Raw genomic sequence first — 22,509 nt, 5'->3', positions numbered from 1 at the left:
ATGATTTGCAATAATGTTAATAATGCTTTTCCAACAGCACATCCATCACCAGAATGTCTGCTTCATTCCGCCAGTGTCCCAAGGGCTCTTCCTCGTACCCCCACCTCTGAACCCCAACCCCAGTCAGGTAAACATAAATCTGTAGACAAAATCTGCAATTCTGATGCCTTTGGCGATTTGTTGTTCCATTTCTTTCTTAATACCTCACATATGAGAGATATCCCTAATTTTATTGTGGACGTGGTAACACCTATACACATATAGGTGTATATGTGTATACCCCTGAACTTCCAAAAATTATGAATCAATAAGTTGATAAAAAGTATTTTTCAAGATCTTTGTTTTTCCTTTTTTACAGGTATATAACTTTTTAATGATGGTATAATTAAATATGCTAACACATTTAAAATTTACATGAAATAGATAAATCCCACAAATATACAATTTAATAAGAGTGAAGAAGGGAGAATTTCTTAAAAGTTAAAAGAAGTGCTCGCTTCAGCAGCACATATACTAAAATTGAAACAATACAGAGAAGATTAGCATGACCCCTGCACAAGGAAATTCGTGAAGCATCCCATATTTTTCACCACAGTGCCAGAGGAGATCTCTCCAGGCCCCATATACAGAGCCAATATCACCGGGACACCCCACATGGAGCAGGTGCAGTCTCCCCACCTACTCCAGATGGAATCCCAGTGACCCAGAGCTTCCACAAGCAAGGCCCAGGTATGTGGGATCCAGGACTAAATTTTCAAGCCACATGATTGTAGAGGACCTGGGCTTTCCCTCCCCGGGTCTCTGCCCACCCAGCAGACTGGATGTCATGCCCACAATTTGCCTCTGGACACCATCTTAGCGCACCAACAGCCCTGGCCCAGAGACTCCCAATTGAATCCCAAAATGGCTTAGTGCCATACAGAGATGTCTCTGGAACACAACCATTTACAATCTAGAACTTTACATTTACAATTGCTGCCACACGAGCTCTCATGATATTTGAAATGAGCTATGGAAAATATAATATCTAGCATCTGCCCTGGCAGGTAGGCTTGAATGGTGGTGGTAAAATTCGAGCAATATTAATGCCCCAAATTAGAGAGAGAGAGTATTGGGTAAATTGTCTGCCATAGAGGCAGAGTGAGGACTGCGATGTGTATGTATGTGAGGGGGGCGGGTGATACTTGGGACATTGGTGGTGGAAAATGTGCACTGGTGGAGAGATGGGTGTTCCATTATTGTATGGCTGAATCTCAGACATGAAAGCTTCGTAAATCTATCTCATGGTGATACAATAAAATAAAACATTAATGTGGAGTTCATGCTCAATTCAATCAGTTTAATCAATGGCTGAACAACTAGCAATACTCCTACATTAATTTTAAATAAATAAATAAATAGTTAAAAGAAAATATGAGGTTGAAGATAAAGCACAGTGAGTAATGTGATTGCTTTGCATGCAGCTGACCCAGGGTTTATTCCTGGGACCCCATATGATCCTTGGAGCTCTGCTAGTTGTGACTCCTAAGTTAGGAGAATGAGGAATATATATAATATATATATATATATATTATATATATATACACCACTGTATCACTGTCATCCCATTGTTCATTGATTTACTTGAGCAGGTGCCAGTAATTTCTCCACACCCTTAGATGTTAGCAGCCTCTTCTTTTTTCTTTTTTTTAAAAAATTTTTAGTAGTGAAACACCATGAAGTACAGTTGTAGACGTAAAAATTTTTGTGCTTGGGTTTCAGTTAGACAATGATCCAGTACCCATACCTCCACCAGTGCCCATTCTCTACCACCACTGATCCCAGTATCCCTCCCACCCCCCATCCCTCCCATCCCACCCGGCCTTTTTGGCAGGGCATTCCCCTTTGTTCTCTCTCCTTTTGAGTGCTGTGGTTTGCAAAAGAGGCACCGAGAGGCAATCATGTACGGTCTACAGTCTACTTTCAGCATGCATCTCCCATCCTGGGAGGATCCTCCCAACACCCTTTACTTGGTGCTCTCTTCTCTATCTGAGCTGCCTTTTCCCCTAGCATGTGCGGCTGGCCTCCAAGCCATAGAGTGAACCTCTTGGTACTTATCTCGGCTATTCTTGGGTGTTAGTCTTCTATTTTGTTACTTTATGGTCCCCAGATGAATGCAATCTTTCTATGTCTGTCCCTCTCTTTCTGACTCATTTCGCTTAGCATGATATTTTCCATGTAGAACCACTTGTATGTAAATTTCATGACTTCAACTTTTCTAACAGCCACATAGTACTCCATTGTGTAAATGTACCAAAGTTTCATTAACCAGTCATCTGTTCTCGGGCACTCAGGTTTTTTCCAGATTCTGGCTATTGTAAACAGTGCTTAGCAGCCTCTTCTTACTCATCTTTTCCCAACAATTGGAGGCTCTTTCAGAGTCAGGGGAATGAGACCTGTTCTCATTACTGGTTTTGGCATATAGAATACATCATGGGGAGTTTGCCAGGCTCTGCCCATGCAGGTAGGATACTCTTGATAGCTTGGTGGGCTCTCTGAGAGGCATATATTTATATATATATGTGTATATATGAATAGTCTTATAAAAGCTTAAAAATATTTTATCCTAGGGGCCAGATCTATAGTACAAGGGAGCAGTGCATTTACCTTACACACAGCCAACCCAGGTTTTATCCCCAGCACCCCATACGGTCTCCCAAGCACCATCAGGACTGATCCTTGAGCTCAGAGCCAGAAGTAAGACCTGGGCACTTCTGGGTGTGGCCAACCCAAAAAGTGTTTTATTCTTAAAAGAAAATATTGGCTTTACATTTAAAATATTATCATAGATAATGCTGTGTCTGCACTAGCAATAAAACATTGTAATAAAATTCTCTATAAAGACATAAAAGGCTTACCTGAACAAAGAACTTGCAGTATAAATGAAGCATTAATTCATTATTGTAAAGTATAAAAACCTGTGGCACTCAATGCCTCTTTGGCAAAACACAGTACCCAAAAGAAGAGAGAGAGAACAAGGGGGAATGCCCTGCCACAGCGGCAGGGTGGGACGGGGGGGGATGGGGGGTGGGAGGGCTGCTAGGACCCGTGGTGGGGGAGGATGGGCACTGGTGGAGGGATGGGCACTTGATCATTGTATAACTGAAACCCAAGCACAAAAATTTATTAAAAAAATGCTCTACATCACTAATAATCAGGGAGATGCAAATCAAAACAACAATAAGATATCATCATATACCACAGAGACACACATCAAAAAGAACAAGAACAACCAATGCTAGCACGGTTGGGGAGAAAGGAACTCTCTTTCACTGTTGGTGGAAATGCCAACAGGTCCAGCCTTTTGGGAAAACAATATGGACATTCCTTAAAAAAATTAGAAATTGAGCTTCCATGACCCAGCAATACCACTTTCTGGGAATATATCCTGAGGGTACAAAAAGCACAGTAGAAACGGCATCTGCACCTATATGTTCATTGCAGCACGGTTCACAAAAGCCAGAATCTGGAAACAACCCGAGTGCCCGAGAACAAACGACTGGTTAAAGAAACTTTGGTACATCTACACAGTGTAATACTATGCAGCTGATAGGAAAGATAAGGTCATGAAATTTGCTTATAAGTGGATGGACATGGAGAGTATCATGCTAGGTGAAATGAGTCAGAGAGGAACAGAAATAGAATGACTGCACTCATTTTGGAGTATAAAATAGTATGATACTGACACCCAAGGACAGTAGAAACAAGGGACAGGAATATTGCTCCATGGTTGGAAGCCTGCCTTATAAGCTGGGGGAGAAGGCAGCTGGAATAGAGAAGGGATCACTAAGTCAATGATGGTTGGAGGGATCATTCAGGATGGGAGATGTGTGCTGAAAGTAGATAAAGGCCCAAACATGATATCCTCTCAGTATTTGTATATCAAACCATAATGCCCAAAAGTAGAGAGTATGGGGAAAAGTGTCTGCCACAGAGGCAGGGAAAGGAGTTGGGGCAGGCGAGGGGGAGGGGATACTGGGGACACTAGTGGTAGACAATGTGCACTGGTGGAGGGATGGGGGTTCCATCATTGTATGACTGAAACTCAAACATGAAAGCTTTGTAACTGTATCTCATGATGATTCAATTAAAAAATAAATAAAATTTGTATGGAACCATAAAAAAAATAAAAATAAAAACCTATGGAAAACAGGATTTTCTTAATCTAGTGAGGGAAACTATAAGTATTATGAGTGAATGCCATACTCTGTGACAAGGTGCTAAGAATTTTGTCTTGTTTTTAAAAGAAGCTATTTTTACCCCAATAGAATCAGAGTCCTTTTAAAAAAGGACTCTTTGTAAATCTTTGTAAAGTTATTGATAGTTGAGTTTTAGGCATATAATATTTCAACTTCCACCAGTGTCAACTTCCCTCCACCAGCGTTCCCATATTCTATCCTCACCCCTAACCCCTACCCCATGCCCCATCTTTCCACTTGATGGGCACATTACAAAGTTTCAAAGGTTGCAACATAGAGCTCATGTTTTTGGTTCTGTCTAGTCTGTGTTTTGGATATATGGTATACCACCATCCGTATCACTGGTATAACTGAAGCCATGATACCTGTTCACCCATTACTTCTTGTTTTCTTCTCCCCTTGATTTTTACATTCTTGCAACACTGGTTTCAAAGTTATGAATTCTCTAAGCTTCTGCATCTTTATGAAGCCTTAGATGTTCCCTCAAATTTGAATGTTAATCAACTGAATAAAGTATTCTTGAGGAGGGGTTTATTCCATTGAGTTTATTTGTTTTTTTACTCTATCCCTTTATATCCAAGTTTGTAAAGTCTCATTTGATAGATCTACTATTAATCTTAGAGAATTTCCTTTGTATGCAAATTCCATTTTTGGTATTGATGCTTTCAATAGTGCCTTGGTCCTTGGCTTTTGTCATTCTTATTACAATATGTCTTCGTGTATTTCTATTTGGGTCTACTTTCTATGGGACGCATATAGCCTCTTGGATTTGGGTGCCTGCACTATTCAACTCTGAAAAATTAATGTCTATGATTTCTTTAGTGGTTTTTCATTGACTTTTCTTTCCTGTTCTTCAGGGGAACTGAAAACACTTGTATTGATCCTCTTAAACTTACGCCATAGTTTTCTGAGATGTTCATTTCTTTTACACTTTTTGCAGTCTTCTGTTGTTTTTTAAAGGTTTTCTGCATCTCATCTTAGACTTCCTTGATCTTTTCCTTAGCTGATATTTTGCTAATTAGACCTTCTTTTGAGTTTTATACCACCTATTATACTTTTAATTTATGATTTTCTCATTTCTGCTTTCATACTTTCTTGTACTTTGATAACTAACTGTGCCATCATTCTTTTGAGTTTATTAAACATTCTCAACATGGCGTAATTAAATTAATTCTCTGAGAGATAACACAGTTGTCTGGTATTGGTTGAGCTTTCCATACTACTATTACTCTTTGAACTTGGTGGATTTCTACATGAATTTTCTCATTGTGTTTGCTGTATTCCTGCTGTGCTGAGAGTGAATCCTTTGTTTTGTTTTGGTTTGGTTTTGTAGTCATACCACCAGTGCTCAGAGGTTACTCCTGGCTCTGTACTCAGGAATTATTCCATACAAACTTGGGGGATCATATGGGATGCCAGAGATCAAACACAGGTGTGCCATGTGCAAGGCAAGTGATCTACCCACTGTACTATCCTTCGGCCCCATAACCTTTGTAGTTAGCTTTATTAGGAATATCTGAGGTATTATTCTGGGTGTTTCTATCTTCCTTCCCTTCTGGTCTTCACCCACTGATGGGTGGTATAAGTATATGCAGTAGGAGGTGCAGTAAATTGAGCTGTTGTGCCACTGCATATGTGGCTAAGTTGTGTAGGAGATGGAGATGTGAAGGTAAAGCTGAGATAGCTTATGTTGGTTGTCAAACTTAATTTTTTATTTAAATATATATATATATTGTATTTTGGTCCATACCCAGTAATGCTTAGGAGTTACTGCTAACTCACTACTCTGTGATTACACCTGGTGATGCTTGAGAAATTGAAACTAGACCTCTGATATAAACAGAATGTACTCTAGCCACAGAGATATCCCCAAACAACAGGCTTGTCTAAGATTCAGGTTCAATTCACAATATCGTATGGTTCCCTGGGAACTACTAGAAGCAACTTCTGAGTACTGTTCAATTTGGTCCAAATCACATACACACACACACACACACACACACACACAAACACACACACACGCGCACGCACACACACCACCACCACCACCACCACCACCACCACAACCAACAGAAACAACAACAACAACTAAAACATACAGAATTGAAAAAGTGCTTATTTAAGTACAATATAAAATCTTATTTGATGAATTTGACAAGATAGCTAAAAAGAATTTGTGAATTGGAAAGCAGGTTGATGATAGTACCCAGTAAGTTGAATAAGATGCAAATATACGAATAGTATGAAAATTATTGATACGTTGGGAATGGGGTTGATCCCAGCACCGCATGATCTCCTGAACACCACCAGGAGTCACCTGAGCACTGATCAAGGAGTAGCTCCTGAGCACCACTGGTAAGGTCCAAGACCAAATATTCAATAAAAATTTAAAACCTGCTGCTCAATTTATTTTATTTTTTGTATATGGGATTCAGACCTCATATTGTGCAGAGACTACTCATGGCAGTGCTTCAGTACCATATGCAGTACTGGGGGATCAAACCACATGCAAGGCAAGCACCTTAACCCTATTCTATTTCTCCACCCACATAGTTTATTTCTTAATCAACTCAGAATTCTCTTTCCTGTGGCAAGAAAGGTAGCTCAGCAGACTTAGTGCATGGTGTTCATTCAAGAGACCCAGATTCAACCCCCACAGTCACAGAGTCACCAATAGCACGACCAGGAGTGAACACAAGCACTGAGATAGGAGTAGACCTGATACGGTAGCCTTTCCTTTTATGAAGAATATATGTCTTGTATTTAATATATTATTTTTAATTATTACATATTTTGTATGTTTTTGCAGGCTCCCACTTATAAAGTCTCGCTTCTTTGTTGCTTTAGGGATAATTTTTAAATCTGAGCTCATGATCTTCAGCATTTTATCTGTGGAAATCCTTTGAGACACTTTAAAATTCTCCCAGGGAAATTTTGTATGTAATACTGCAACATGCCTAGAGATATTACTGTCCAACGAGCACAAGAATCATTTCTGTGTGGTGATTTTGGAGAAAAAGCAAAAGTAGCTTCTCCCAAAAGTTCTTGAGTGTAGATGTGTGGTTTAGGAATTCTCAGGGAAAGAACTAATCTGCTTAAACTTCCCTTGGTGGTAAGCTTAACATAGAGAATAATCTAAGTTACTTGCTAAGGAAGTCACCCTGAGAAAGTTTTACCTGCATTAATTTCCAGTCAGATGGACTACCTTGCTTTGGTTTTAGGCTTCACGTCCTATTTCTGGTCTCACCACACAGTCCTTTAATACCTACTCTAAGTTATCAGCGATAAGCAGATAGTCACAAAACAAACAAATTGAAAACCAAGCTTTATTGTTTTCTCTGATTCTTCCTTTGGATTTATTTCAGATGCACTTAATTTTTTATTTTTATTTTTATGTATATCCTGCAGTGTTCAGGGTTTATTTCTGACACTGTACTCAAAGATTACTTCTGGTTATGCCTGAGGGACTATATGCTTTGCCAAGATTGAACCCAGTTCAGTTGCTTTCAAGGCAGCTTTACATGCCATATAATTTCTCTGGCCCCTCAGCTTCACTTTACAAGCGACTTTTTTTTTCTTTTTTTATTAGTGAAACACCATGAGGTACAGTTGTAGATTTACAATTTTTTGTGCTTGGGTTTGATTATACAATGATCAGATACCCATCCCTTCACCAGTGCCCATTTTCTACCACCATGGATAATATCCCCCCACCCCCATCCCCCCATCTCCCCCTGCCTCTGTGGCAGGGCAATCCCCTGTGTTCTCTCTCTCCTTTTGGGTGTTGTGGTCTGCAAAAGAGGCATTGAGTGGCAAACATGTTCAGTCCATAGTCTACTTTCGACATGCATCTCCCCTCCTGGGAGGATCCTCCAAACACCCTTTATTTGGTGTTCCCTTCTCTATCTGAGCTGCCCTTTCCTCTAGAATGCCCGACTGGCCACTAAGCTATGGAGTAATCCTCCTGGTGCTGATCTCAGCTATTCTTGGGTATTAATCTCATATTTTGTTACTTTATATCCCCCAGATGAATGCAATCTTTCTATGTCTATCCCTCTCTTTCTGACTCATTTCGCTTAGCATGATACTTTCCATGTTGTACCACTTGTATGTAAATTTCATGACTTCATCTTTTCTAACAGCTACATAGTACTCCATTGTGTAGATGTACCAAAGTTTCTTTAACCAGTCATCTGTTCTTGGGCATTCAGGTTTCTTCCAGTTTCTGGCTATTGTAAAGAGTGCTGCAATGAACAAACAAGTGCAGATGTCACTTCGACTATACATTTTTGCCTCTCTGGGATATATTCCCAGGAGTGGTATTGCTGGGTCAAATGGGAGCTCAATTTCTAATTTTTTGAGAATCGTCCATACTGTTTTCCAGAAGGGCTGAACCAGTCGACATTCCCACCAACAGTGAACGAGTGTCCCTTTCTCGCCACATCCGCGCCAGCATCGGTTGCTTTTGTTCTTTTGAATGTGGGCCAGTCTCTGAGGTGTGAGATGGTATCTCATTGTGGTTTTGATCTGCATCTCCCTGATGATTAATGATGTAGACCATTTTCTCATGTACTTTTTTGCCATTGGATTTCTTCTTTGAGAAAGTTTCTGACAAGCGACTTTTAAGGACTGGGAAAGTAGCTCTATGAGCTGAAGTACACACTTTGTATATAGAAGCCTTAGATTCTTTGAGTGATTCTGTAAGCAAACCCTCGCACCATCCTCCCCTCACCAATTCATCAAAAAGTTTAGGCTTTATTAGAATGCATTTTACATATGATTGCCCCATTGTGAGATACACACAAAAATATTCTCTTATATTTTTCTTCCCAGATAGTCTCATTTTCGTTTTAGACAAGTGTTCTCAACCACTATCCTGATGCTGGCCCCTTCTACCTGTTTCCTTTCTTTGAATGCCACCCCCTATCAGTTGCCTGCTAATCTCATGCAGTAACTCCCATTTGAGTTACTTTTACCTATGGCCCCATTAAAATATCTGGGGGCCCACAAAGATCCATATAGACTCCTCCCCCAAGTAAGAAATGCTGCTTTAGTCTAAATTTTTCTTCTGTGTGACATTCAATCTATATTATCCTCCGACTTTTAGAAAAAATTAAAAACTCCCTGCTGCATAGTCCCATGTGAATCGCCTATTTCATGGTGTTCTCCACCCTGCAACATCCCAAATTCAGTTTCTTTCCTATGTTGCCTGTCTTAGAGGCATAAAAAAACTGCTTAATTGCTAAATCAAGATATTATATACTATTCAAATAATTCCTTTCCCTTATGCCTAGTTACCAATTCCAGTGATTATCATCAGTGTTTCAGAGTACTTGTTTCTACCCCGTTTCCCATTAAAATGCCTTGGTTCTGGCCCTCAAGTAAACAATATTCATATTCGCACAACTGGTCTCTGATTTTGTGGTCTCTATTATAGTCATTCCATTAAGTTGCAGGGCTGGAGCGATAGCACAGCGGGTAGGGCGTTCGCCTTACACGCGGCCAACATGGCCGACCCGAGTTCGATTCCTCCGCCCCTCTTGGAGAGCCCGGCAAGCTACCGAGAGTATTCAATATGCCAGACACAGTAACAACAAAGTCTCCAATGGAGACGTTACTGGGCCCGCTCGAGCAAATCGACGATCAACGGGAGGGCCTTTACCTTTACCTTTACCATTAAGTTGCCACCAAAACTCCAAATCTCAGATGGATTATATCATTTGAATTCACAAATTCAAATTGTTGGCTTTCCCTGTATTATTTCAGAAAAAAAACCTCACACAGTATTCAAGGTATTTGGCAATAAGGACAAATCTTTATAAACTTTTCATTGTTATCCCTTGTTTTATGATGGCAGTATTTCCTGGCCCTCTCGGAGTGCCAGGCAAGCTACCGAAAGTATCCTGCCCACAAGGCAGAGCCTGGCAAGCTACCCATGACATATTCGATATACCACAAACAGTAACAATAAGGGGTTTCATTCCCCTGACCCTGAAAGATCCCCCAATACACCGCTGGGCTACACTATCACGTGGCAGGGACGAATGGAGATGTCACTGTTGCTAGAGCAAATCGAACAACAGGATGACAAGTGAAAAGTGACAAGTGTTTTATGATGCATGTAATGCTATACATACATTGTACATGTAATTCTGTGATTTAACTCATTTACTTAAAATACTCTTCCCTTGACACCACCTGTCCAAATCCCACTTTTCATTTAAGTCCCAGTTCACCTTTGGCTCTCTCCTAAAAGTCTTCCCAGAAATTAATTGATTGTATATTTGTTTCCACATAAGAATTTACTTATGTTTTGTGGCATATTTTAGGCCATTTATTTGTGTATTGTATAATTTCTTTCCCTTACCAGATTCTAAGTCCTTGGACACAGTAGAGTGTTCTACTCTTTACTACTGACACATTCTTAATTCTGGCCTCAAAAAGACCAAATTCAAACCTTTATGCTGTATGACTTTGAGCTTATCTCTCTAAGTCTCAGTTTCCTTATAGGTTAAAAAGGGAATGTGGGGGTAACAAGAGATAGTACAGAGGGTAGGGCATTTGCCTTGCATGTGGCTAGCTCAGGTTCGATCCCCAGCATCCCATATGATACCCTGAGCACTGCCAAGAGCAATTCCTGAGCACAAAGACAGATGTCACCCCTAAGCATCGCCAGGTGAGGCACCAAAAGAATAAAAGACCACCAAAAAAAAGTTGAGGTGGGGAATATTGTCAAATGGTAAGATTGAAGTTTTATCACTAATATAAAGCCATCATCACAGTACCTGGAAGAGAGTAACTATTAATAAACATAAAACCTGACAGAGAGTCAATGAGAGGAGAGGAGATGAATAAAATGCAGCAAAAGAGTTTAAGAGATCCCAGACAAGGTATGCAGTTCTCTCATAGAGCCAAAGTCAAGCTGTGGGCATAAACTGAGTTAGAGTTATAGGGTTGGAAAAAAAGCAGGGGTTGGGTAAGCCAAGAAGTGGGCACTATTTCAATTGGTTTTCTTGCGCCACTGATGGTTGTCAGATCCTGTTTTACCAGACATGGTGTACCCATTGTAACAATTCCAGAAAACTCAGGCCTCAGTGAAGTTTCTATTGGATACAGTGCACCTGTTGTGACAATTCCAAACACGCAGTCCCCAGTGAAGTTCTCCAGTAGTTATGGGGATTTTGTTGTGTCATCTCACTGCCTTAGCCTCTGGCCCAATATTCACTGTCGCTGTCATCCTGTTGTTCATAGATTGCCTCGAGCAGGCCCCAGTAATGTCTCCTTCGTCCTAGCCCTGAGATTTTAAAAAGTACCTCATGGTGTTTCACTAATAAAATTTTTTTTAAAAAAAGTGCCACATTCTAGGCTCTTTCAGGGCCAGGATAATGAGACCCATAATTGTTACTGGTTTTTGGCATATTGAATACACCACAGGGAGTTTGCCAGACTCTGCCGTGCGGGCAGGATACTTTTGGTAGCCTGCCAGGTTCTCCAGAGTAAGAACTAGATAATAAGATGTGTGGCCACAAATGCAGCTGTGCGCTTCTGGGAGCAGGGTTTTATAGTCTCTGGGTCTTGGCTGTTGATGGAATTACATGGTGCAGGGGGCAGTTGGCGGATGTAACGCCTACATACTGGAAGATGGAGGATCTGGGTGGAGGAGGCCCCAGTCCTAATCCGAGTAGGCTTGGAGATCTACGCCCCAGGTCCCACACACCTGGGTTCCTCTGCCAATTCCTTCATTCGTGAGGCTCGTCCGAACGTGTGGAGAGTGGTCTTAAGCATGGCTGTGGCTGGAACTGGAGGTCTTCAGCTGCTGAGGCTCTGCTCAAGGTGGGGAGGGAAACTCAACCCACCCTCCTCCAAGGGGCTCCAGTGAGGACAGCCAGGTGCGGAGGCAGGAGACTCTGCTTGCCCAATATTATAATAAATAATAGTTTTTATTGCTAAAGACAGATGCTACCATCTCTCTATCTTTATATATCTGTGACACTTCCTCTAGCCTCTCCTCTCCCTCCAACATTCTTCCTCTCCTAGAGCTTAGCCCAGCACCTTGCACAAACTACATATTCAATAAATTCTTTCAGAATGCTGAAAAAATCACACGGTTAATTCAGTCTGGGTAGAAACAGTTGACATTTGTATGAGACACCAACAGGCGAATGCTTATGGTCTGTCCCAGCAAAATATATCAATGGAACATCCTGTCTGAGTACCAAAGAGGAACCCCTTTCAGTATTGTCTGAACAAGCTGGCTTTACTAGGAGTGGTGAAAGACAAAGGGGAGGTTTCATATCCTAGGGATGTGTTTGGAACTTAATGAGAAGTGTAGGCTGAGAAAATGACCCTGTTCTTTGAAAACCAGAAGTAACTATTGAATGTGAGGATTACACAGAGCCTAGGCCATATGTGAACAACACAGAGCAGAGTTTTGTAAAATCTTTTTCCTGGCCTGCGTTTAATTTTTAATCAAATCCACTCAGCATTTCACTTTGTATAGACACAGCACTCATCCCAGCATACCTACTATGATGATTTACAAAAAATAAGATGAGACCAAATAAATTATTTAGAGCTAGATACAAAGTTGATCTTTCCCCTAACTTCCTATTTTATCCAGCACACATTTTTTAATTCGTTTCCCTTAAAACTACCAATATTAAAAAATAACCACTATCTAGATTCCCTGCTTTTTCAATTTAATTTTAAAAATGAATGTGCCATATTTAATGGTAGACTTGTTATCATAAGTTCCCCATAAAAAGAAACCACTTTAAAGTCTAATTTTTTTAATTCTTCCTGGATTATATCTTGCATAGCTTCAAATCTATCAAAGTGTTCAAATCATACTTTGTGTTCCTAATTTTATCTGTTTTCATGAATTTGAGAAAGATTTAGAATTTTGCTGCTTTAAGTAACTATTTTAGGAATGTTGAGCTTTATCCTTCAGCAGTGATAAAAATGGAATTTTCCTTTAATCTAAAAAACACAGACAATTCAGTGGTATTCTTGAGATCTGATTATTTTCCCTTGGGTAAAGCAGTATGAAACAGCTCAGTTACACTATACACTTTAGATTACACCCAGCTCACAGCATACTACACACACACAAAATTCAAAGACTTCAGTTTTGAAATCAAAGGTTATATGACTGTCTGACTTATCATTACTTGTATATATAGCCCTTGATTCTGAATATGTGTCTTACACTGGGCCCAAGACACAATTTTATTTACTGCCATCCCCTTAAGTTTCTTAGAATTTCTGCCTTGTCCTCCCTAATATTTACTATATGCTCAGCTAAACTAACAATCACTGACAGCTCTTGATTGAGTCTTGGTTGATGAAGCTTAAATCAAGAATTTCTAACGTGTGTGTGTGTGTATGTGTGTGTGTGCATAAAAGAGAATTACTGACATAAATACATAGGCAGAGCCACAAAACAGAGAAACAAAGAGAGACAGAAAAAGGAAGGGAAATGAGATTGAGAAAAGTAAGCAAGATCCCAGAAAGTGGAAAATAATGAAGCATGACTGGAGTAACTATCTTAGAGATATAAAAGGAAGCTAGAATATTGTTTTCTGGCTAGGATTTTTTAGCCTATGGTGTTACCAAGCTTAGTTAACAAAACTTGCTTGGTTTTTAAAACTTGAAGTTTTTAATACTTGAAGAAAATCAGCAGTTGAGTTTTCAATACTTGATGGAATGTTTTCCTCAAGGTAGGATTTCCGGCATCTTGACAATTGCTGAGGAAGATAGTTTGTCAATGGTGTTGGAGGCAGAGTGATAATCTTTATGATGTCATCTGTAAAGGACTAAGCAGAATCCCTAGATTTAATCATTACTAAGACCTGAATTAGAGGGTCAATAGATGGGAAACTGTTTCTTGTCCTATTATGATTTTGACAAGTTAATATTACTTGTTTCAGGGCATGAAATATTTTGAGTCTTTCTATCTCTCCTAGTTCCACTCTGTAATGTTATTGAATAGCTGTAACGTAAAGTACATACAAACCTATTTTTATACATCCACATAGGTCAATGAAGAATATTTGGTCAGACTTTTCTAGAAAAGCAGATGAATCTTTCAGATTGTGTTTGTGGCCTACATCATTCTTATTTTTCATCTTTTCTTCCCTCCAAGCAAAATCATGTATGTATGGAATGGGCAAGAATTCTTTCAAGCAAGTATGTAAGAATCTCCAGTCAGGAAAACAGTGTTTTTTTTATATTGCACTGTGATGAAAGTGTTAAATCTGAAACCAGTTGAAGTGTATGTTCTTTCTGAAAATTGAGGTATAACTGATATAACATGGAATAAATTTCAGGTGCAAAATATAATGACTTAATATTTGAATATATTGTGAAACCATTACCAAAATCAATGTAAGCAAGATCCATTCCCATAAATAGTAATTATTTTTTCTTTGATGAGAGTTTCTCTCTTAGAAACTTCCAAATATGCAATGCACTATCATTTTTTTGTTTTTTTTATAATTTATTTATTTATTGAATCACTGTGGGAAAAGTTACAGAGCTTTCAGGTTTAGGTCTCAGTCATGTAAATATCAAACACATTTCCCTTTACCAATACTTATTTTTAACCGCGAACCCCAATAGAACCCCACCTCCCACCCCTCCCAATTCCTGTGAGGCAGATGAGTTCTAGTTAACACTCTATCTACTTTGACTAGATTCATTGTTTCGATATAAGTTGCACCATTATTATTTAGAGTTTACGATCCCCCCCCAAATCAGACATGCTGAAAAAGCGTTGTGAAATGATTTGCTTTCTAAAGCTGGGTTTAAGAATTAAATGATGTCGCGCGGCCGTTTTGATTTCTGCTATTTTACTTATTAGCCCTGGAAGTATTTCTATTAAAAGTTAGATAGTTAAGAGATTGGTTTCTGTGCTCTGGAGTCGTGGCCGTGCTGGAGAGCCGCTCGTGGGGGGCAACTGGTGACCTCGGTCGGGCGTGAAGGACGGACCGGAGCGCCCCCCTTCCCATGAGGTCCCTGCTGCCCCCGACCCCCGGCTCAAACCTGCTGTCCACAAGGCTCCCGTGCGGCCGCCATCTTTCTTTCCAGAGAGGCCAGGGCGAATGGGGCAACACCCTTTCCCCTCCGGGCAGGCCTGATGTCGTGGTTTAACACATAGTCCATTCGCTTTTCTGCTCCAAGCGGCTGGTTTTCTGCGTTAAGTCCTTGAATGCACTATCATTAACTATAGTCACTTTGTTATAAAGTACATCTGTAGGATATTTATTTAATAACTTTTTGTTTGTTCCCTTGAGCTCCTTCACCCACTTTACTTATCCACTCCAAACCTCAGCTCTGGAAAGCAGAGCTTTAATTTTTTTAATGTTTAGATTCTGTGTATGAGTGAGTTCATATGGCCATTGTCTTTCTCAGTCCGCAAAATTTTACCTTTTAATCACCCTGCGACATAAATGAAGCTTTTAGTTGTTCATTTGCCTTCATATGCTTTATTCTCTATCCCTGTGTTCAGGACTACTCTTGACTGTGCTCAGGAATCACTGCTGGCTGTGCTAGGGGTAATCAAACACAAATCGGCCACTGCAAGGCAAGTGCCCTACATTCTGTCAGATCTCTCTGGCCCTAGTCTTCTTATGCCTCACATGTGCCATAACCTGATTTCCATCGCTGGCACCACATGTCCCTTGCAACACTCCCTGTTATAGCTTTGGAGGCTCCTGAGCACTGCCAGTTGTTGGTCTAGTGTTTCATGGAACCCAAGCAACTCCTCATTCTCTGAGCATTGAATTACTGGCCTGGTTGGCTGAGAATCACTAGTAATAATATTTGGGCCCTTTGTGCACTGTTTGGGAGGCATCCCTCATGTGTTAGTATATTCAGTTTTACTTAAGTCTAGTCTCTCAGCCTCTAGACTGTAAAACATGATTTTTGTGCTAAGAGAAATAGCAAAAAATACACCTTTCATGTCTCATATCTCCAGAAACTACTAGAAAGGAAAATCTACCATCTTTTAATTTTACTGGTGTGTTAGTCAATCATTATAAATATGAATAAATTGCTTAAAAATAAATTAAACATGACTATCAGGGATGGAGTAATTTACAATTTAAGGAATTTAAGACACAATATTTTTTATTAGTGAAACACTATGTGGTACAGTTGTAGACTTACAATTTTTTTGTGCTTGGGTTTCAGTTACACAATGATTGAGTACTCATCCCTCCACCAGTGCTTATTCTCCACCTCCAGTGCTCCCTGCATCCCTCCCAGGTCCTATTCCTCCCATCCCACCCCACCCCTGTGGCAGGGCATTCCCTTTTGTTTTCTCTCTCCTTTCGGGTGCTGTGGCTTGAAAAAGAGGCATTGAGTGGGAATCATGTTTGGTCTATAGTCTACTTTCAGCATGTATCTCTCATCCTGGGAGGATCCTCCCAACACCCTTTATTTGGTGTTCCCTTCTCTATCTGAGCTGCCTTTTCCCCTAGCATGAGCGGCTGGCCTCCAAGTCATGGAGTGAACCTCCTGAAGACACAATATTTTTGTTTGTTTTTTGTTTGAGGGCCATACATAAGAGTGCTCCAAGCTTACTCTGGATTTGTGTTCAAGGATTACACGTAGTGGTACTCAGGGAACCATATGCAATACCGAGTTCTGAACCAGTGTCCACTACATGCAAGGCAAGCAGCTTAACCACTATACTATTTCTCTGGCCTCAAAGCCCAATCTCTTATTCAATGAAATTTATTTCCGACTTCCTGACATGCATGTGCTGCAAAGACATCAATTTCCATTTCTCTGGTAAGTAATGACAATCCAGGATGAACTTGCTTTGCTATCAACAGTTCATCTCCTTTCTCAACACTTTCTTCGCTCATTCTTGTTTTACAAATATGGTAAATTTTCTCCATTTGGAAAATTCTTTTCAAAATGACTTCTGAAATTGTTGTGTCATATTTTTGTTAAACTATTTTCCCACACCCAACGTTCTTCTCATTTTATTTTATCAGATGCTTTTATTTGTCCTGGCTTAATTTTAAATTTTTTAGTGAAGCAAGATTTTATTGAACAAAATTTATGTAGAAGTATGCAAGCAGAAAGAAAGAAAGCACACATTCAAGAGAGAGCATTAACTTCTTTTTTAATTTTTATTTTTTAATGAATTACCATGAGAAGAGTTTCATACAATGATTGAACACTCATCCCTCCACCAGGATACATATTCCACCACCAATGTCCCCAGTATCCCTCCTGCTACCCCCACCCCACCCCATCCCCTGCCTCTATGGCAGAAAATGTCCTTCTTACTCTCTTTCTACTTTGGGGCTTCGTGGTTTGAAATACAGATAGTGAGAGTCCATCATGTTTGGTCCTTTATTTACTTACAGCACACATCTCCCATCCCGAGTGATCCCTCCAATCATAATTGACTTAGTGATCCCTTCTCTGTCCCAGCTGCCTTCTCCCCCAGCTCATGAGGCAGGCTTCCAAATGTGAAGCAATATCCTTGGCCCTTGTCTCTACTGTCCTTGGGTGTTAGTCTCATATTATGTTACTTTTATATTAAACAAATGAGTGCAGTCATTCTGTGTCTGTCCCTCTCTTTCTGACTCATTTCACTTAGCATGATACTCTCTGTGCCCATCCACTTATAAGCAAATTTCATGATTTCATCTTTACTAACAATTGAATTGTATTCCACTGTGTAGATGTGCCATAGTTTCTTCAACCAGTAACCTGTTCTTGGGTACTCAGGTTGTTTCCAGATTCTGGCTATTATGAACAGTGCTGCAGTGAACATACATGCGCAGATGTCATTCCTACATGTGCTTCTTTAGGTCTTCTACAAAGTGGAAAACAGCAGCAAGCAAAGACACATAGAGACAACCATGAAAGATATGTGTTGAATGGAGAATAAGGGCTTGAAGAGGAAGCCTATTTGCCCAGAATTTTATTTTTTTAATTGTTATTGAATCACCGTGAGATAGTTACAAGCTTTCAGGTTTGGGTAACAATCACACAATGATCAAACACCCATCCCTCCACCAGTGCACATTCCCCACCAGCAATATCCCCGGTATATTGTTTCCCATCCTCCCCCTCTCTCCATGGAAGACATGCTCTCTCCCTACTTTGGGGAATTATGGTTTGCAATACAGACACTGAGAGGTTATCATGTTTGGTCCTTTACCTACTTTCTGCAGACACCTCCAATCCCGACCGGTTCCTCAAGTCAACATTTTTTCAGTGATCCCTTATCTATTCCAGCTGCCTTCTCCCCTTTGCTCATGAAGCAGGCTTCCAGCTATGGAGCAATCTTCCTGTCCCGTGTATCTACTATCCTTAGGTGTCAGCCTCATGTTATGTTGTTTTATAATCCACAAATGAGGTACTTCTTCTATGTCTGTCCCTCTCTTTCTGACTCATTTCACTTAGCATGATACTCTCCATATCTATCCATTTATATACAAAATTCATGACTTCATCTCTCCTGACAGCTGCATAGTATTCCATTGTGCAGATGTACCAAAGTTTCTTTAACCAGTCATCTGCTCTAAATCACTTGGTTGTTTCCAGATTTTGGCTATTGTGAACAGTGCTGCAGTGAACATATAGGTACAGATATCATTTCTACTGTGCATTTTTGCACCCTCGGGATATATTCCCAGAAGTGGTATTGCGGAGTCAAATGGAAGCTCAATTCTAGTTTTTGAAGGACTGTCCATATTGTTTTCCAGAAAGGCTGGACTAGTGGGCATTCCCACCAACAGTGAACGAGTGTCCCTTTTTCCCCACATCCACGCCAGCACTGGTTGCTTTTGTTATTTTTAAATTTTTTTTTCTTTTTGGGTCATGCCCGGCAATGCACAGGGGTTACTCCTGGCTCTGCACTCAGGAATTACCCCTGGCGGTGCTCAGGGGACCATATGGGATGCTGGGAATCGAACCCAGGTCAGCCGTGTGCAAGGCAAACGCCCTACCCGCTGTGCTATTGCTCCAGACCCGCTTTTGTTCTTTTGAATGTGTGCCAGTCTCTATGGTGTGAGATGATATCTCATTGTTGTTTTGATTTGCATCTCCCTGATGGCTAGCAATGTGGAGCATTTTTTCACGTGCCTTTTGGCCATTTGTATTTCTTTTTTGAGGAAACTTCTGTTCATTTCTTCTCCCATTTTTTGATGGGGTTGAAGGTTTTTTTTTTTTCTTGTACAATTCTACTAGTGTCTTGTATATCCTGGATATAAATCCTTTATCAGATGGGTATTGGCTAAATATTCTTTCCCATTCTGAAGGGTCTTTCTGTATTTTTGTCACTGTTTCTTTTGAAGTGCAGACGCTTATTAGTTTGATGTAGTCCCATTTGTTTATGTTTGCTTCCACCTGTATGGTCAATGCTGCTTCATACTTAAAGATGCTTTTAGCTTCAATGTCATGGAGAGTTCTGCCTCTGTGTACCTTATGGATTTATGTCTGATATTGAGGTCTTTCACTGTCACTGTCACTGTCCTCCCATTGTTTATTGATATTTGCTCGAGCAGGCCCAGTAACGTTTTCATTGGAGACTTTGTTGTTACTGTGTTTGTCATATTGAATACATCACGGGTAGCTTACCAGGCTCTGCTGTGCGGGCGAGATACTCTCAGTAGCTTGCTGGGCTCTCCAAGAGGGGCGGAGGAATCGAACTCGGGTCGGCCATGTTGGTTGCGTGCAAGGCAAACGCCCTACCGCTGTGCTGATCTGACTTTTGTGCCTGGCATTAGACAGAAATCAGAGTTCATTTTTTTGCAGGTATCTATCCAGTTTTCCCAGCACCACTTGTTGAAGATTTCCCAGACTTTAAATGCTTGCATTGTTTCATGTTCTATCTTCAGACATCTCTTCTCACTCAACACCAACTCAATTTATCAAGGGAAGTTTCTTTTTTTCATGGTATTATAACTCTAGGAGTTATATGGGATTCCTGGGTTATGTGGTAGTTTTAATTTTTGAGAAATCTTACTATTTTTCATTAAGACTGAACCAGTTTATATTTCTTCCAACAGTGAATGGGGGTTCCTTTTTCGCCATACATCCACAAGGTTATGCCATTTCTGGACATTTTGAAACAGGCCATTCTTAGCGGTGTGAGTGCTATCTCGTCTTTTTTTACTTACATTTCTCTGATCATCTGCGATGATGAAGTTTTTCATGCACATGTTAACTATCTATTTTGTAGAAGTATATGTCAGCTCCTTACCTCGTTCTTTGTTGGAGTAGTTTGGTTTAGGGTTGCTAAGATTTTTTAGTTCCTTTTATATCTGTATATTAGTCTTTTGTCAGATGTTTGGTGTAATCCCATTTGTGTATTTTTGCTTTTGTTTCTCTTGGCATTAGAATGGAATCCCTGAGTATACCACTGAAGTCAATATCATAAAGTGTTTTTCCTGTGTTTTCTTTCATATATTTTATGGATTAAGGTTCAGTATCTAAGTCTTTGACCCATTAACATGAGTTAACTTTTGTGCTTAGTTTGAGATAGTGATCCAATTTAATTTTTTTGTAGTGGTTATCCAGTTTTCAAATACCATTTGTCTAAAGAGGCTTTCGATCTTCTATTTCATAACTCTTGACTCCACAATTTTACCATCCACACATGTGAGGGTTTATTTCCAGACTCTCAATTTTAATCCATTGGTTTGAGTGTTTGCATTTACTTCTATACCATATTGCTCACATTAAAATAGCTTTATAATATAGTTTAAGTCAGTTTATAAACCATAGATTTTATACTATAGTTTAAGAACATGATATCACCCATTCTCTTTTCTCAAAATTGTTTTGCCTACTCAGGGAATTGTGTAGTTTTCTAAACTTTAGTAATGTATGTCCTGAATTCTTTTAGGATGCCCTTGGAATTTTGACAAGGATTGTACTGAATTTGCATAATGTTTTGGGTAAGAATGCCCTTTTACAATGTTAATTTTTCCAATCCATGAATATATTTTTGTTTTATCTTATTTTATTTTCTTTACTACCAGGAATCAAACCTAGGGCCTTACACTGCAACGTAAGTGCTCTGATACTGAGCAGCAGCAGCAGTTCCCAAATTAGTCAGTGAATATGAAATATTTTTTAATTTATTGTTTTCTAATAATGACTTACTATTTTTGATATACAAATCTTTCACCTCTTTTTTTGATTCCTAGTGACTTGATTCTTTTTGATGCAGATAGAAATTGGGATAATTTGCTTAATTTCTTTCCCTTCTAGTCATTCTTTGCATATGGAAATGTACCAATATTTTGTTTTAATGATTTTGTAGGCTACCAGTTTACTGCATTGTACTTTGAATCTTAAGGGGGTTCTCTAATATGTGATTAAGTCCTTGCATTTCTCTTGCTGCTTTTAAGATTTTTTTTTGTTTGGTTGGTTGGTTAGTTGGTTGATTGGTCTTTACTTTTTGACAATGTGTCTTAGTTTGAATACGTGTGGGGTTGTTTTATTTAGAACTCTTTGAGCTTCTAGATCAGGGTCTCTGTTAGTTTGTGGGAAGATCTGCATTGTTATTTTGGTACAACTAAGAATTCTTCCTCTTGCTTTCTTGTCTTTCTGAAACTCCTATAAAGTGAATATTGTTCCTCTTGGTGTTGTCCCACGCACATTGGGACAACAATGTTGTTCTATGTTGTCTTCATTTCTTAATTTTTCTTTTTTTTAATTCTTTTTAATGGTTTCTACCTTATCTTTGAGCTTAATAGTACAATCTTAATCTTCTTTCAATATGTTGTTGTATTTTTTAGTTCAACGACTATATTCTTTAGCTATATCCTTTCTGTTTGAATATTTCTCATACTTTCTTTGCCCTTGTTGACATTCTCTTCAACTGATTTCCTCATTTCAGTAAACATCATTATGATAGGTCTTTTGAAGTCTTCAACCAGAAATTTGAAAAAGCTCTGATTTGTTTGGGGTTCTTCCCAGCAGACGAATTCCTCCAATTCTCAGTATGTCTGATGTTGTGTAGGGGATTAGTAATCTCTTTCCAATTTCAATTTGGTGTTCTATAATGAGATTCTTTCTTGGAGAGTCATGCTTCACTCTCCGGTGTACCTGTAGATTTCAAGCACATTTGCCATCAGGCTTCCTGTGATGGATTAAATGCTGGTGGCTGAGGCTGCAGGATGACTAGAAATAGACAAGGTCAGAAATCTCCTATACCTAAGCTATAAACTTCATAAATGAGCAACTCTTATTATGTAATCCTTAAAACCCCCCAAGTACCCAAACCAGTACCATT

At 39.6% G+C, this 22,509-nt stretch overlaps 1 pseudogene; it reads left to right on the top strand.

Annotated features, from left to right (window-relative positions):
* Positions 1-489: 489 nt before the first annotated feature.
* LOC130034362 (uncharacterized) lies at positions 490-587 on the top strand (annotated as a pseudogene).
* The last annotated feature ends 21,922 nt before the right edge of the window (positions 588-22,509 follow it).

The sequence above is a fragment of the Sorex fumeus genome, unplaced genomic scaffold, assembly GCF_029834395.1.
Source record: "Sorex fumeus unplaced genomic scaffold, SorFum_2.1 ptg000058l, whole genome shotgun sequence".
NCBI lineage: Eukaryota > Metazoa > Chordata > Mammalia > Eulipotyphla > Soricidae > Sorex > Sorex fumeus.
This window is presented reverse-complemented; position numbering and strand designations above follow the sequence as displayed.